The sequence below is a fragment of the Dama dama genome, chromosome 28 (assembly GCF_033118175.1).
Source record: "Dama dama isolate Ldn47 chromosome 28, ASM3311817v1, whole genome shotgun sequence".
NCBI lineage: Eukaryota > Metazoa > Chordata > Mammalia > Artiodactyla > Cervidae > Dama > Dama dama.
In genome coordinates, this window is record NC_083708.1 from 1,790,142 (window position 1) to 1,805,074 (window position 14,933).

A 14,933-nucleotide genomic window follows, 5' to 3' on the forward strand; every position below is an offset into this window, starting at 1 on the left:
CAAATAGCTCAGCTGGAATTCCATCACCTTCACTAGCTCTGTTCATAGTAATGTTTACTGAGGCCCACTTGACTTCACAGTCTAGGATGTCTGCTCTAGGTGAGTGATCACACCATTGTGGTTATCCAGGTCGTTAAGACCTTTTTTGTGTAGCTCTTCTGTGTATTTTTGCACCTCTTCTTAATCTTTTCAATTTTTAATGATGACAAGCATTTTTTATACCAAATCAACCTTTTTATCTGTATCATGAACTGTCTTTCATGACCACTTTTCCTGCCAGGCTCAATTTTGAAGGATCCAAATTTTGTCAATTTTCATTCTATCATATTCTTTTTTATAGTCAATTAGTTAAATCTATGATTTTTCTGGTAGTCATGTATGGATGTAAGAATTGGACCATGAGGCTGACTGACTGCTGAAAAACTGGTGATGTTGAATTGTGGTGCTAAAGAAGACTCTTGAGAGTCCCTTGAACTGCAAGGAAATCAAGCCAGTCTATTCTAAAGGAAATCAACCCTGAATAGTCGTTGGAAGCACTGGTGCTGAAGCTGAAGCTCCAATACTTTGGCCACTTGATGCAAAGAGTTGACTCATTGAAAAAGACCCTGATTCTGGAAGAGATTGAGGGCAGGAGGAGAAGGAAGTGACAGAGGATGAGATGGTTGGATGGCATCATTGACTCAGTGGACATGAGTTTGAGCAAACTCAGGACAGTGAAGGACAGGGAAGCCTGGCTTGCTGTAGTCCATGCGATTACAGAGAGTTGGTCCCAACCTAGAAATTAAACAATAAATGTAGTGTCAGTTTTCACTACTGTTAGTTGTCTTATCTTGTTTTCTGTCATATTTAATTTTCCTAAGTTAATTGGGAGTTTTCAGTGTTACCAGTTGTTCAGTTGTTCAGTTGTGTCCGACTCTTTGTAATGTTACCAGTACAATCTGATTGTTTTCAAAAGATTGTTTAACTAAAACAGTGTCATGCATGAAATTAGGGCTTTCCCAGTATTATCATGTGTGAATTGGATAAGAATCACTTAGTTTGTGTTTATATCTGGAAGCAAAATGCAAGACAAACGAGAATCTGGATTTTTGGATGGTTCAAAATAATAGAATCCAAAGAACATGCTTTGTGACAAATATGCTGACTTTTTAAAGTTAGAAATCTTTGTTTTGTATTGTGTAGTCGTTTCAGTCTTGTCCGACTCCTTGTGACGCTATGGACCATAAGCCCACTAGGCTCCTCTGTCCATGGGATTCTCTAGGCAAGAATACAGGAATGCGTTGCTGTGATCTTCCCAACCCAGGGGTTGAACCACAGTTCTTACATCTCCTCCATTGGCAGGCGGGCTCTTCACCACTGACCCCACCTGGGAAGCCCCACCAGTATTGAGTTGGCCAAAAATTTCCTTCCGGTTTTTTAAGTTAAAATGAAAGATGAATTTTTCATTTTCATCAAGAACTTTACTGAACAATGTATTCATTGTTCACCACCATTTTGTTCCACTACCTTCTGCCATTTTTTCAGACAATGATGGAATTCCATCCTCCCCAGACTTTTTATCTCTTTGAGCAAAGAACTATTCCAGGTGCCTTTTACAGTCTTCCAGGAAATTGTAAAATTTTTCCATTAAGAGAATTTTGTAAAGACTGAAATAAATAGACACCCAAAGGTACACTGCCTGGTGAATACAATGAATGAATCAGAACTTTCCACCCAAGCTGTAACAGCTTTTGTTTGGTCATCAAAGAAACATGTGGTCTTGCGTTATCCTGATGAAAGATTATGCAGTTTTTGTTGACTAATTCTGGATGCTTTTCATTGATTGCTGCCTTCAGTTGGTCTATTTTGTAGCAGTACTTGTTGGAATTAATCTTTTGGTTTTCCAGCAGGAGCTCATTATCGAGAACTTCCTTCCAGTCCTACCCTATATACAATATCACCTTCTTTGGATGAAGATGGGCCTTTGGTATGGTTGGTGGTGGTTCATTTCCCTTGTCTCACGATCTCTTCCATTCCATATTATTGTACAATATCCACTTTGCATTGCCAGTCACAATTTGTTTTAAGAACAGAATGCTTTTTATGTCTAAGTAGAGAATTGCATGTGGAAATATGGTCAATGATTTTTTTCCACTTAACTTATGTGAAACTCAAACATCAAAGTAATTAACATAGCCAAGCTGGTGCAAATGATTTTCAATGCTTGATTTGGATATTTTGAGTATGCCAGCTATCTCCTACATGGTATAACATTGTTTGATCACAATTAATGTCTTGATTTGATTGTTGTCCACTTCAACTGTTCTACCCGATAGTGAAGCATTGTCCCTCAAGAGATTTTCAGCATGAAACTTTGCAAACCACTTTTGATATGTTCAATCACGGCATCTTGTCCATACACTGCACAATGTTTTTTTACATTTCAATTGCATATTCGCCTTTCTTGAAAAAATAAAGCATAATATGCCAAAAATGTTGCTTTTCCCTTCCACCTTCAGTTTTAAAATAGCTACACAAAAATTCACCAGTTTTGATAATTTTTAAAAATGCATGTGACAGCACAGCTTTCACAATATAATGTAGCAAAATTGTTTCAAATACAGTTAAAGACAAGGAAGTACTAATAGAGCTGTCTTACACAGATGAGTTACTAGAGTCATCTTATACAGAAGAAATGTACAAAAAAACTCTTAATGACCCAGATAACCACAATAGTGTGGTCACTCACTTAGAGTCAGACATCCTGGAGTGTGAAATCAAGTGGGTCTTAGGAAATATTGCTATGAACAAAGCTAGTGGAGGTGATGGAAATCCTAAAAGATGATTCTGTTAAAGTGCTGCACTCAATATGCTAATTGAGTGCAGCAAATTTGGAAAACTCAGTAGTACATGAACAGAGACCTTCCAGATGTACAAGCTGGATTTAGAAAAGGCAGAGGAACCAGAGTCAAATTGCCAACATCTGCTGGATCATAGGGAAAGCAAGGGAATTCGGGAAACATCTACTTCTGCTTCATTGCCTATGCTAAAGACTTTGACTGTGTGGATCACAACAAACTGTAGAATATTCTTGAAAAGATGGGAGTACCAGACCTTCTTTCATGCTTCCTGAGAAACCTGTATGCAGGACAAGAAGCAACAGTTAGAACTGAAGATGGAACAATGGACTGGTTCAAAATTGGGAAAGGAGTAAGGCAAGGCTGTATATTGTCAGGTTTCCCTCATAGCTCTGTTGGTAAACACTCTGTCTGCAATGCAGGAGACTCAGGTTCGATCCCTGTGTTGGGAAGATCCCTGGAGAAGGAAATGGAAACCCACCCCAATATTCTTGCCTGGAGAATCCCGTGGACAGAGGAGCTTGGCAGGCTACCATAGAGTCCATGTGTCACAAGAGTATATTGTCACTCTGCTTATTTAACTTATATGCAGAGTACATCAAGCAAAATGCTAGGCTGAATGACTTAAAAGCTGGAATCAAGATCACTGGGAGAAGTATCAACAACCTCAAATGTGTAGATGATACCACTTTAATGGCAGAAAGTGAAGAGGAACTAAAGAGCCTCTTGATGAAAGAGAAAGAGGAGAGTGAAAAAGCTGGCTTAAAAGTCAACATTCAAAAAACCAGAAGATCTTGGCATCTGGTCCCATCACTTTATGGCAAATAGATGGGGAAAAAGTGGGAACAGTGTCAGACTTCTTTTTTTTGGGGCTCCAAAATCACTGTGGACTGTGGCTGTAACCACAAAATTAAAAGATGCGTGCTTCTTGGAAGAAAAGCTATGACAAACCTACACATTGTATTAAAAAGCAAAGATGTCACTTTGCCAACAAAGATGCATACAGTCAAAGCTATGGTTTTTCCAGTAGTCATGTATGGATATGAGAGTTGGACCATAAAGAAGGCTGAGCACTCAGGAATGGATGCTTTCGAACTGTGGTGTTGGAGAAGACTCTTAAGAGTCCCTTGGACTGCAAGGAGATCAAACCAGTCAACCCTAAGGAAATCAACCCTGAATATTCATTGGAAGGACTGGTGCTGAAGCTGAAGCTCCAATACTTTGGCCACCTGATAGGAAGAACTGACTCCTTGGAAAAGATCCTGATGCTGGGAAAGATTGAGGGCAAGACGAGAAGGAGACAACAGAGGATGAGATGGTTGGATGGCATCACTGACTCAATGGACATGAGTTTCAACAAACTCTGGGAGATAGTGAAGGACAGGGAAGTCTGGCATGCTTCTGTTCATGGAGTCTCAGAGTTAGACACATCTTAGGGACTGAATAACAAGAAAAAAGAGCCATCTTATGGAAAAAACTGAATGAACATTTTCGTCAGCCCAATAGATGTGCAAGGCTTATGGTTTCTATACTTTCTTGTCATTCCATTTTAATTTTTCATAAATATATGAAAAATTTTCTAACAAGGTAAATTTTCCCCAGTTCTTCTAAGGGAATTTTCTATCTAATGCTCTTCTATTCAAGGTCTCCTGTAAGAATTCCTTTATGGTGGAATTTGGGCTTTTCTCATAGCTCAATTGGTAAAGAATCTGCCTGCAATGCAGGAGACCCTGGGCCAGGAAGATCCCCTGGAGAAGGGATAGGCTACCCAGTCCTGTATTCTTGGGCTTTCCTTGTGGCTCAGCTGGTAAAGAATCTGCCTGCAACGTGGGAAACATGGGTTCAATGCCTGGGTTCAGAAGATCCCCTTGAGAAGGGAGAGGCTACCCACTCCAGTATTCTGGCCTGGAGAAGTCCATGGACAGTCCATGGTGTTGCAAAGAGTTGGCCACGACTGAGTGGCTTTCACCACCACAATGGTGAAATTTTATGAAAATAATTTTTTAAAAAAAAAACTTAATTAATTAATGGCTGTGTTGGGTCTTCATTTCTACTCAAGGGCTATTCCTTAGTTGTGTGTGGGCTTCTCATTGCAGTGGCTTCTCTTGTTGTGGCCAGGCACTTGTAGGCTGAATAGTTGTGGTGCACAGGCTTAGTTGCCCCCAACATGTGGAAGCTTTCCCTACCAGGGATTGAACCCATGTCCCGTGCATTGGCAGGTGGTTTCTTAATCACTGGACTACCAGGGAAGTCCCATTACAATAACCTTCTAAGGCCTTTTTCAAATTTCACATTGAGGTACAGAAGAGTAAAGTTAAATTTATTTTTGCAGTTCATCCCAGATACTGCAAGTGAAAAAAAAAGACAACACAACAGAAAACTTGACTATTCATTTCTATATACCTTTCTCATAAAAAAAAAAAAAAAACCAAAAAAACTTTAAAAAAGAGAGATTATAAAACAAAGTTCTGAGGAATTGATGAATCAGGAGATAGCGTGAACTCTGATTCTAGAATTAGAACCATTTAAGCTTCCTTTCTGGAAGAGCATTTGGTTTGGGGAGCGCTCAAAATACCCCATAGAGTAGAGCAGAGATCAGATCTTCATCACCTGCCTATGAACTATTGCTCTATTAATACTTCACACTACATCCTAAATGTGGCCATCCTGCTGTTGCCTTGAGGCTTAAATAAACAAGTATAAATTTTAAAAGCTATCATTTTTTAGTGGTTACTTGCAATGGTTCCTCCAGTTAGGAGACATTCCTGGTAGGGTTGAGATATGGGTTAGTCTTACCTGCTGGGGAAGCACGTAAATTAAACCAGCGGTTTTCAGACTTTTTGGTCTCAGAACCCACCCCTATATGCTCTTGAAAATTACTGAGAGAGTTCGTAGACTTTTTATGTGGGCTAGTTACATGTATTGATATTTACTTAGAAATTAAACCAAAGGACAATAAAGAACATTTTAAAAATAACGAAATACATTAACATATTTATTATGAAAAATACATTCTCCAACAAAACTTAAAGAGTGGCATTATTTTAAATTTTTGCAAATATCCGTAATATCTGCCTTAGTAGAGAATGGCTGAATTCTCATATCTGCTTCTGCATTAAACTGCTACACGTTGCTTCGGTTGAAGGAGACGAAGAAAATTTAGTCTTAGGCAGTTGCAAGAATCGGAGACCCTCTGAAACGTCTTGGGGCCCTGCAGGAAACCTATGACCACTGTTGAGAGCCGCTGAGTTAGATCTGGAGCACTTCTCGGAGGAGGCGGCCTCTCGAGTCCTGAAAGCAGAGCGGATAGCTAACGTGCGCAAGAAGAGGGCGAGGCGGTCCACGAGCGGACTGTGGTGCAGGGCCAGCAGGGATCCCTCGGCTCGGGGTCGGTCGGTTCCGCCCTCGCCCGCCATTCTGGGACCCACGCCCCGTTCATGAAGAGCAGCGCAAGGGGAAAGACCTGCCCGTCAGCATCACATTGAGCGGGCGGTCACCTAGCCGCGGAGGAGCGGGCGCGCGCAGCTCCGGCGGGGCCGCGGGCGGGCCGCGCCCTCGGAGGCCCGAGGCCCGCAGCGCGCAGGCGCGGCGCTGCCCCGGAACGGTAAACAGTGCGGTCACGTGACGCGGCCGCGCTCCAGCCGCCGGGCCGCCGCCGCCGCACGCAGATGGCCTCGGGGTCTCGCGCCGCCGCACGGTCCCCACGAGGCGCGCTCTGCTCTGGCGCTGAGCGGCGGCGGCTGCACGAAGGCTGAGGAGGGCGGCGCGGAAGCCGGGGCGCCGGGGTCCGCGGCGGCCGGCCGGCCGTGAGGAGGAAGCGGCCGCGGCAGCGACGCCTGCGTCCCGCGCGTACCCCCTCTCGGCGCGCCGGCCCCCTCCTCCGCGCGGCGCGGCCACCATCTTCCCTCGCTGCCTGAGGTAGCGCTCGTCGGCGGAGCTGGTGAGTGGCGGCGCGGCGGCGGCTGGCGACGCGCGGCCCTCCCCCCCTGCCCCGCGCCCCGCGGCCTCCCGCCCTCCGCCTGCCGGGCTCCGCGCCTCCCTCCCGCGCAGACCGGGGCGCCCCCCGGCCTCTTGCGCAACGCCTCGGCCTGCCCGCGCCGCCTCGGTCGCCCGGGACCGTTTGGGCCGCGGCGGCGGGGCCGCCCGGCGAGGGTCGGGCCGCGGCCTCCCAGCCGGCTCCGTGCCCCCGCCTCGGGTGAGTCCCGCCGCCGCGCGGGCGCTCGGGCGGGAAGGCGCGGCGGCGCGGCCCGGAGGCCCAGCCCGCAGGCCTCGCCCCGGCGCTGCAGCGTCGAGCCTGGGGCCTGAGTCCGGCCGCGGAGCCGAGCTGGCTCCCCGCCTCCGGGACGCGGGCTGGCGCTCCATTCTCCCTCCCGCGGCCGCGCGCTTTTGTGGTCGGGCCCCAAACTGTCGCCTCCTTTTGCAGTTTGAAGTGAGGTGCCCGGAACCTGGCCTTCGACAATACGTGTAATTTAATGAACCACTTGTCGACCCATGGGTGTTAATGGTGCTAAATGGCTGGTCACCTGACCGGGGGGCGGGGAGGACGGAGAAAGGGGGAGAATGCTGGTGCAGCACAGCGCCCCTGCTTCTCTCCAGCCGTGTATCGCGGGGTCCGAGGGTTCGTTCCCATCTTTGAGTTTTTAAATGCTGTTTTTCAGGACTCTGATTCGAAGTAGAGTGTGTGATTATTGGTGCTGTTCAGGAATCATTTGCATGGTCATGAATAGTGATTAATGTAGGCGGCAACAACGTTTTAATATCTTCCCAGTCCTGATTTTTATTGCGTTTATTGATAATTTAAAATGAAATGGAGATATTTGAGCCTTCGCAAATACGATCTTTACACGTTATTTTAAGCTGGTTGGGGGGGAAGGTACTTAAATACTACATTGTTTCTATTTAGTTAGTATTTTGGGTTCGAACTTGTCTTCCCTTTTCTAAGCTGGTTGAGATCTTCCAAAACTGTGCTTCTATTATTCATTCATGAGCTACCATTTTTTGATTCTTGAATGAAGTGTTTGGGATTGTGAAAATGTTTGTAGATGTGTTTTCCTGGTAGGCGAGAGAGGAGTCAAAGAACCAGGAAATTTTTGCAGCATTCTTCTGTTGTTGAACTTGTATCTTCATTCCAGAGCACACATGGTGTGTTTGAATATTATTGTTTCAAGTAGTTATTTCTTTACCATTATTACCACTTAGACCTTTACTTTTCCTTTATTATTTCTATCCAGTTCTGTTTAGTGGACGTACATAAGGATAATGAAGTTTCCCTTCATCAGCATCGTCGTCATCACTATTTTAAAATATATACTCTATTTCCCTATGATAGTAACAGAATTGAAGGAAGTAATTTTAACAGTTCTTACTGCGCTGATGAAACCAGTAACAGTTTAGTCAGTTCCTTAGCAGCAGAAAGACATCCACTCAACCGAGGTGAGCCTCTTGTTAAGTATGCAGAACTACAGCCTTAGAGTTTAAGCTTTATTTGGTAGCTGTACCGGAGATTTGTGAGGAGTTAGTGATGGACGGAGGAACCTGGTAGGCTGCAGTCCATGGGGTCACGAAGAGTCAGACACGACTGAGCGACTTCACTTTCACTTTTAACTTTTATGCATTGGAGAAGGAAATGGCAACCCACTCCAGTGTTGCCTGGACAATCCAGGGACTGGGTAGCCTGGTGGGCTGCCGTCTATGGGGTCGCACAGAGTCGGACATGACTGAAGCGACTTAGCAGCAGCAGCAGCAGCAGCAGTGACGAGACAAGTTTCCCCACTTCATTTATGCTTTGTAGGTCCATTTGTTGAAGAACATGAAAATGTAACTAATACTGCTTTTGCATCCGTTGGGAGGATAGTGAACTTCCTTAACCATCACACTGAATTAGTTATGCGTTCAGTGCTCTTGGGATAGACGTCAGATAACTGTCTAGCTGATCCTGTGACATATCCATCTGTTGCATACTCAGATAAGTCAAATCTATGAGAAGTGGTCTCGGTAAATGTAGGTGAAAAATCACATTGGTTCAAAGCAACGTTCGGGATGGACATATGGAAAGGAAGTTGTCTTTATATTATTTAAAACCATAATGTTAAAATCATAATGGTTTTGCATATTGGAATCGGGAAGGGTTGATAATTTTTGACTTTATAATAGCAATTAATAAAACTTTTTAAAATTTATTTTTCACTGAGGGATAATTGCTTTACAGAATTTTGCTGTTTTCTGTCAAACCTCAACATGAATCAGCCATAGATACACATACATCCCCTCCCTTTTGAAACTCCCTCCCATCTCCCTCACCATCCCACCCCTGTTTGAGGCAATTAATAAAATTATTTTTGATGAAAGTTAGTTTTGGGTACTAAAATATAAATAATGGTTCTCTTCCTTGACATGGTAACTTTTTACCTTTTTGATATGTCTTTTTTGATATATTTTTTAAAAATCTTTTCACAGATATCTCATGAAATCTTTTTTAGTTAATTTTTAAGGATAATAACCTGGAGGTAAGATCTTTATTATTTTTTAATGAGGAAATACAGTTATTGATTAGCCTCTCAGGTTTGTGGATCACCACCAAAGTGTTAGGGAGTGCAAGGTTCTTGAAGTGCTGACTTCTAAATGTTTTTATTCATCTACATTTCATCGATTCTTTTGGATTTGTGGTTGCTGGATTTCTTTCCTGAAACAGTACATCTTAGGCTCTGTTTCTTTCATTTTTTAGACCACCCTCTGAGAATCCTGGAATATCTTTTCAGAAGTGTAGATATCTTATTTTTTAACTACAAAAATGACTTGGCAAATTTTTACATATTTCTAGTAAATTTTACATATTTCTACTTGCATTTTTAAGAACAGTAAAAAAAAAAATTCTTCTTTAATGTTGCCCTTTAATTACATAGGGAATGATATTGACAGTATTGATTTGATTAAAAATATTTGAGACTCAGGTACTATTTGTATTCTCATGGAATGTATTCTTGGTTGAGAAACCAGATTCAGATGGGAGTTGTTAAATTGTTGAATTAGAGATAAAAGAAGAAGATATTTCAAGACTCACAAAACACATTGTATGAGGAATTGCCAAATGTATAGACTGGACAGTTATTGCTATGCATTGTGTGTTTAACCTAGATCATTTTTAATGATCAAGATTTAAATATTTAAGATTATTTGTATAATGGAGTGAGGGTGAAGAGAAACAGTTAAGCAAAAACTTAAATACTATCCTGACGTTTTGTCTTTTGTCACAGTCTAACTTTATTGGACAGAATTTTGAATGGCATAGTGGATTGTATACAAAGGCTTAAGTTTTAGTTCACTCATAATTTGTGTGAGATGGTCACATGAAAACATAATAAAATTGTAGACTTTGAAAATTGTGAGGTTTGTGGTTCATCACTTCCACAATGATGATGTACACACTAAAGATATCTATTTTATTTTTTTATGTGTAGGGTGTGGCTAAGTGCATATTTCCCAATTTGTTTTGAAAGTGGGCATGTCACTGTTTTCAATATTTTAAAGATTTCATTAACAATATAAAGATTGATATGTGTCATGCGCATAGACTTCATAAAGTATAGTAGGTTGAAAGTGCAGGCTGAGGAATCTTGCTGCCTGGATTCCAGTTTGGGTATAGAGACATACCTCTTTTACTGTGCTTTGCAGGCACTGCGGGTTTTTTTTTTTTTTTTTTAAACAAATTGAAGGTTGTGGCAGTCATGTATGGAGCAAGTCTTGCTGCCAGTTTTTTTTAAGCAGCATTTGCTCACTTTGAGTCTTCTATATCACGTTTTGTTAATTCTCACAGTATTTTAAACTTTTTGTTATTGTGTTATTTCTCTGTGATTGGTGTTGATGTTACTGTTGTCATTTTGGGTTACTACAAACCACAACCCTGTTAAGATAGTGAACTTAATTGTAAATGTTGTGTATGTTCTGATGCCTCCACCGACTGGCTGTTCCTTGTTTCTCTCCCTCTCCTTGGACCTCCCTAGTCATTGAGATGCTATAATATTGAAAGTAGGCCAGTAAATAACCCTGCCATGACCTCTTAAGTTTCCTAGTGAAGAGTCCATGTCTCTCACTTGAAATCAAAAGTTAGAAATGACTGAGGTTAATAAGGAAGGCATGTTGAAAGCCAAGGTATCTTCCAAAGTAGGCCTCTTGTGCCAAACGGTTAGCTGAGTTGTGGATGCAAAGAAAAAGTTCTTGAAGAAAGTTAAATGTGTAGCTCCAGTGAACATATGAATGAAGAAAGTGAAACGACCTTATTGCTGATACAGAGAAGGTTTTAGTGGTGTGGATAATCAAACCAAACATAACATCCTCTTAAGCCAAAGTCTAATTTGGAGCAAGGCCTTAACTCTCTTCTATTCTTTGAAGGCTGAGAGAGGTGGGGAGACACAGAAGAAAACTTGGAGCTAGGAGAGGTTGGTTCATGAAGTTTGAGGAAAGGAACTGTCTCCATAACATAAAAGTACAAATGTGTGAAGTAGCGCATGCTGATGTGAAAGCTGCAGCAAGTTTTCCAAAGGATCTAGCTAAGATAAATCATGAAGGTGGCTACCCTGAACAACAGATTTTCAGTTTAGTCAAAACAGCCTTCTGTTGGAAGAAGATGCCGTCCTGGATATTCATACCTGAAGAGAAATCAAAGCCTGGTTTTAAAGGACAGGCTGGTTCTCCAGTTAAGAGACTAATGCAGCTGGTGACTTCAAGTTGAAGCCAGTGCTCATTCTAAAAATCCTAGGGTCCTTAAAAATTACATTAAATCTACTCTGCCTGTGCTCTGTAAATGGAGCAACAAAGCCTGGATGACAGCACATCTGTTTACAGCATGGTTTACTGAATATTTTAAGCCCACTGGTATCCTGTTGCTCAGAAAAAGGTTGCTAAACGTCACTGCTCATCGACCTGGTCAGTGCACCTTGTAATCCAAGAACTCTGGTGAAGATGGAGAGGGGATGAATGATTTTCATGCCTGCTCACAACAACATCCGTTCTGCAGCCCATGGATCATGGAGTCACTTCGACTTTGAGGTTTTATTTTTGAGAAATACCTTTTGTAAGGCTATAGCTGCCATAGATACTGATTCCTCTAAGGGATCTGGGCAAAGTCAGATCAACATTCAGAGGGGTTTGGAAGAAGTTGATCCAGTCCTCGTGGATGGCTTGGAGGGTTTCAAAATTTCAGTGGAGGAAGTAACTGCAGATGTGGTAGCAATAGCAAGAGAATTAAAATTAGAAGTGGAGCCTGAAAATGGGACTGAATTGCTGCAACCCTGTGATAAAATTTAAATGGAGGAGGTGTTGCTTCATCCATTATTCCTTATGAATGAGCAAAGTCAGTGGATTCTTGAGAGGAAATCTACTCCTGCTGAAGATGCTGTATAGATTGAAATGACAACACAGGATTTAGGTATTACATTAACTTAATTGAGAAAGCAGCTGCAGGGTTTGAGAAGACTGACTCCAAATTTGGAAGAAGTTCTATAGTGGGTAACGTGCTATCAATAAGCATGTCATGTGACAGAGAAACTGGGGAAGGAAGAGCCAATCGGTGTATCAGACTTCATTGTTGTCTTGCAGCAGCCACCCCAGCCTTCAGCAGCCACCAGCATCGAGGAAGGACCCTCCATCTGCAAAAAGATTACAGCTTGCTGAAGGTTCAGATGATGCATTTCTTAGCAATAAGTTATTTTTAATTAAGGTTTGTACATTGTGTTTTTAGACATAATGCTATCGTATACATAGTAGTAGACTACAGTAGAGTATATATGCATTGAGAAACCAAAAAATTGTTGTGGCTTACTTCATTGTGTACAATACTCGCTTTATTGTGGTTGTCTCAGAATTACACTGCAGTATCTTTGAGGAACACCTGTCCTGGGTATGTGACCAGGGCAAGTTTTATATTTTATCATTGTTTTAGTAGTGGTACTTCTATTTTTTCTTACTGCTACTATTACCACCTGTTAGAAATTTGCTTATAGTGAGCATGCTTGGTGAATTGACCTAAATAATGGTCTAGGCCTGAGTTTGCTCGTTGGCAAAATAGAGTAATCACATCTACTCTGTTTCTCAGAGTTGTGAGAGAGTAGTGAGATACGCATGCAGTACAGTTAGCATAGGGCCTCACATAGTACACGTGAAGTATGTGTTAACTTGGACTGCCATTAGTTTTGATGATGAGCTGCTTGTACTATTTCTGTGGTTAATCCAAAGTACTGATGCTTCCAATAATGACGATAGGGCATCATAATTGTAAATTTTAAAGGTAACTTTCTCACTGAGGGTTAAGTAATTCTGCTTTTGCCAGTTTCAGCTTGAGGGTTCTTTTTCTAGGTTGTCAGGTCTTTGGTCTTAGTATGGCAGTCATCTTGGATTCTTAAATATTCTTTTTACCTGATAAATTCAGTAACAAAGTTATGATCCTCTTCCTTTTTTTTTTTTTTTTTAGGTAGTCTTGCCCATAGATTCTAACTAAAGAAACTGAACCAGAATTTGAAATGGGCTTGTAGAGCAGGTGATGAGGTTGCATTGCTTTGTAGAAATGTACTTTTTAGAATTACGTCATACACCATATATTAACCATTTAGTGATTTTTCTTGATTCTGTCCTGAAAGGATAACTTATTCTTCTTTAACATTGTTGTATTAATGGTGGTGAAGAACTGACCTTTGTATCAGAGACGGTTTTGAGTTCTGTTACTTACTTATTCTGTAATATTGGGTGTGACTCAGCTAAGCTTTAGCTCACCAAATTGTGTGGCTGTGAAGTTTAAAGACATTATATATTTAAGTTAGCTTGTTGCCTGGCACATAACAGTCAATGAATTTAACTGTGAAGAGATAATACTAGGTGGTGGTTAAGTGTATTGACTCTTGAATGAAACATTTGGGATTCAAATTTCAGCTCCACCACTGACTACAGCAAGTAATTTAATCTCTCTGATCCCAATTTTATTTATTTCTGTATAATCAGGATTATAATATAGCATTGTCGAGAGGATTAAATTAAGTGTAGAGCAGGATTTCTTAACCTCAGCACTGTTTTTTGGCTGGCTAGTTCTTTATAATGGGGCTTTCTTAAATGCAGTGTAGTATGTTTACTAGCTGCCAGTATCACGCGTGCCCGCCAGTTCTATTGACCAAAAATGTCTCCATACATGGCCAAATACCCTCTGGAGAGGCGTAATTACCTCCACTGGAGAACTGCTGATGTGGAGCACTATCGACCAGAGCACATTAAGTTTTATATTTTATCATTGTTTTAGTAGTGGTACTTTTATTTTTTCTTACTGCTACTATTACTACCTGTTAGAAATTTGCTAATAGTGAGCATGCTTGGTGAATTGACAGCTTAATTTAAACTGTGGTGTAGGGATTGGAAGGAACCCAGAGCCTTTGCATTTAAGTCATTACTTGAATTGTTGTTCCCCATTTATGTGTGGATCACTCCCTCATTTTGAGTTTTGGCTCACATGTTGCCGTTGTTAGCAAGGTGTTCATTTACTGTCATACATAGAAGGCCTTTCTCTTCTCACCACTATTACAGTGTTTAATTATTCTTCATAGATTTTATAATGTCCTGATAAATGTTTGTCCCCTCCTCTACATTCTTATGTGCACGCGCGCACACACACACGACTTTAATAGCTTTAATGATTTATTGTTAAGCTTACTATGTGTATGTGTATTTTTTAAAGAAAATGTGATAAAACACATAGTTTTATTTTGAGGATGTTTCTGCGAGTTTGGGGGTAGTTTTAATTCACTTAATTTACAGGGGATTTTGGTAGAAGTGTAATTTTTTTCCCTGTTGATACTTTTTAAATCTTTTTGCATTTTGTGTGTGCAGGAAACACTTAGAAAACAATATATGTTGGTTTTATCACTGTAAACAAAATTTGGCTGCACTGTAATTCTCTGTTACAGATGGAACAAGTGGGAAATATCTTTGGACTCAGATTCAGCATGTTAGTACTAATACTTATTTTTGGTTGTATTCTGAGTTTTTCTAAATCTTCCATTAGGACCAAACTCAACCTTTCACAGTCAGCACCTGTTGTTCATCTGTTTGAAGTAGCCC

The 14,933-nt window shown here is 41.4% G+C and overlaps 1 protein-coding gene across 2 annotated transcripts in view; it reads left to right on the forward strand.

Moving 5' to 3' along the window:
• Nucleotides 1-6,636: 6,636 nt before the first annotated feature.
• Nucleotides 6,637-14,933, forward strand: part of PHF3 (PHD finger protein 3) — a 90,848-nt gene continuing 82,551 nt past the window's right edge. Inside the window, exon 1 of one of the 2 annotated variants that reach the window (XM_061131581.1) lies at nucleotides 6,637-6,777. The gene's annotated coding sequence lies outside the window, so the exon portion shown is untranslated. The remainder of the gene's footprint in view (nucleotides 6,778-14,933) is intronic. The other variant, XM_061131580.1, reaches the window with a different exon arrangement.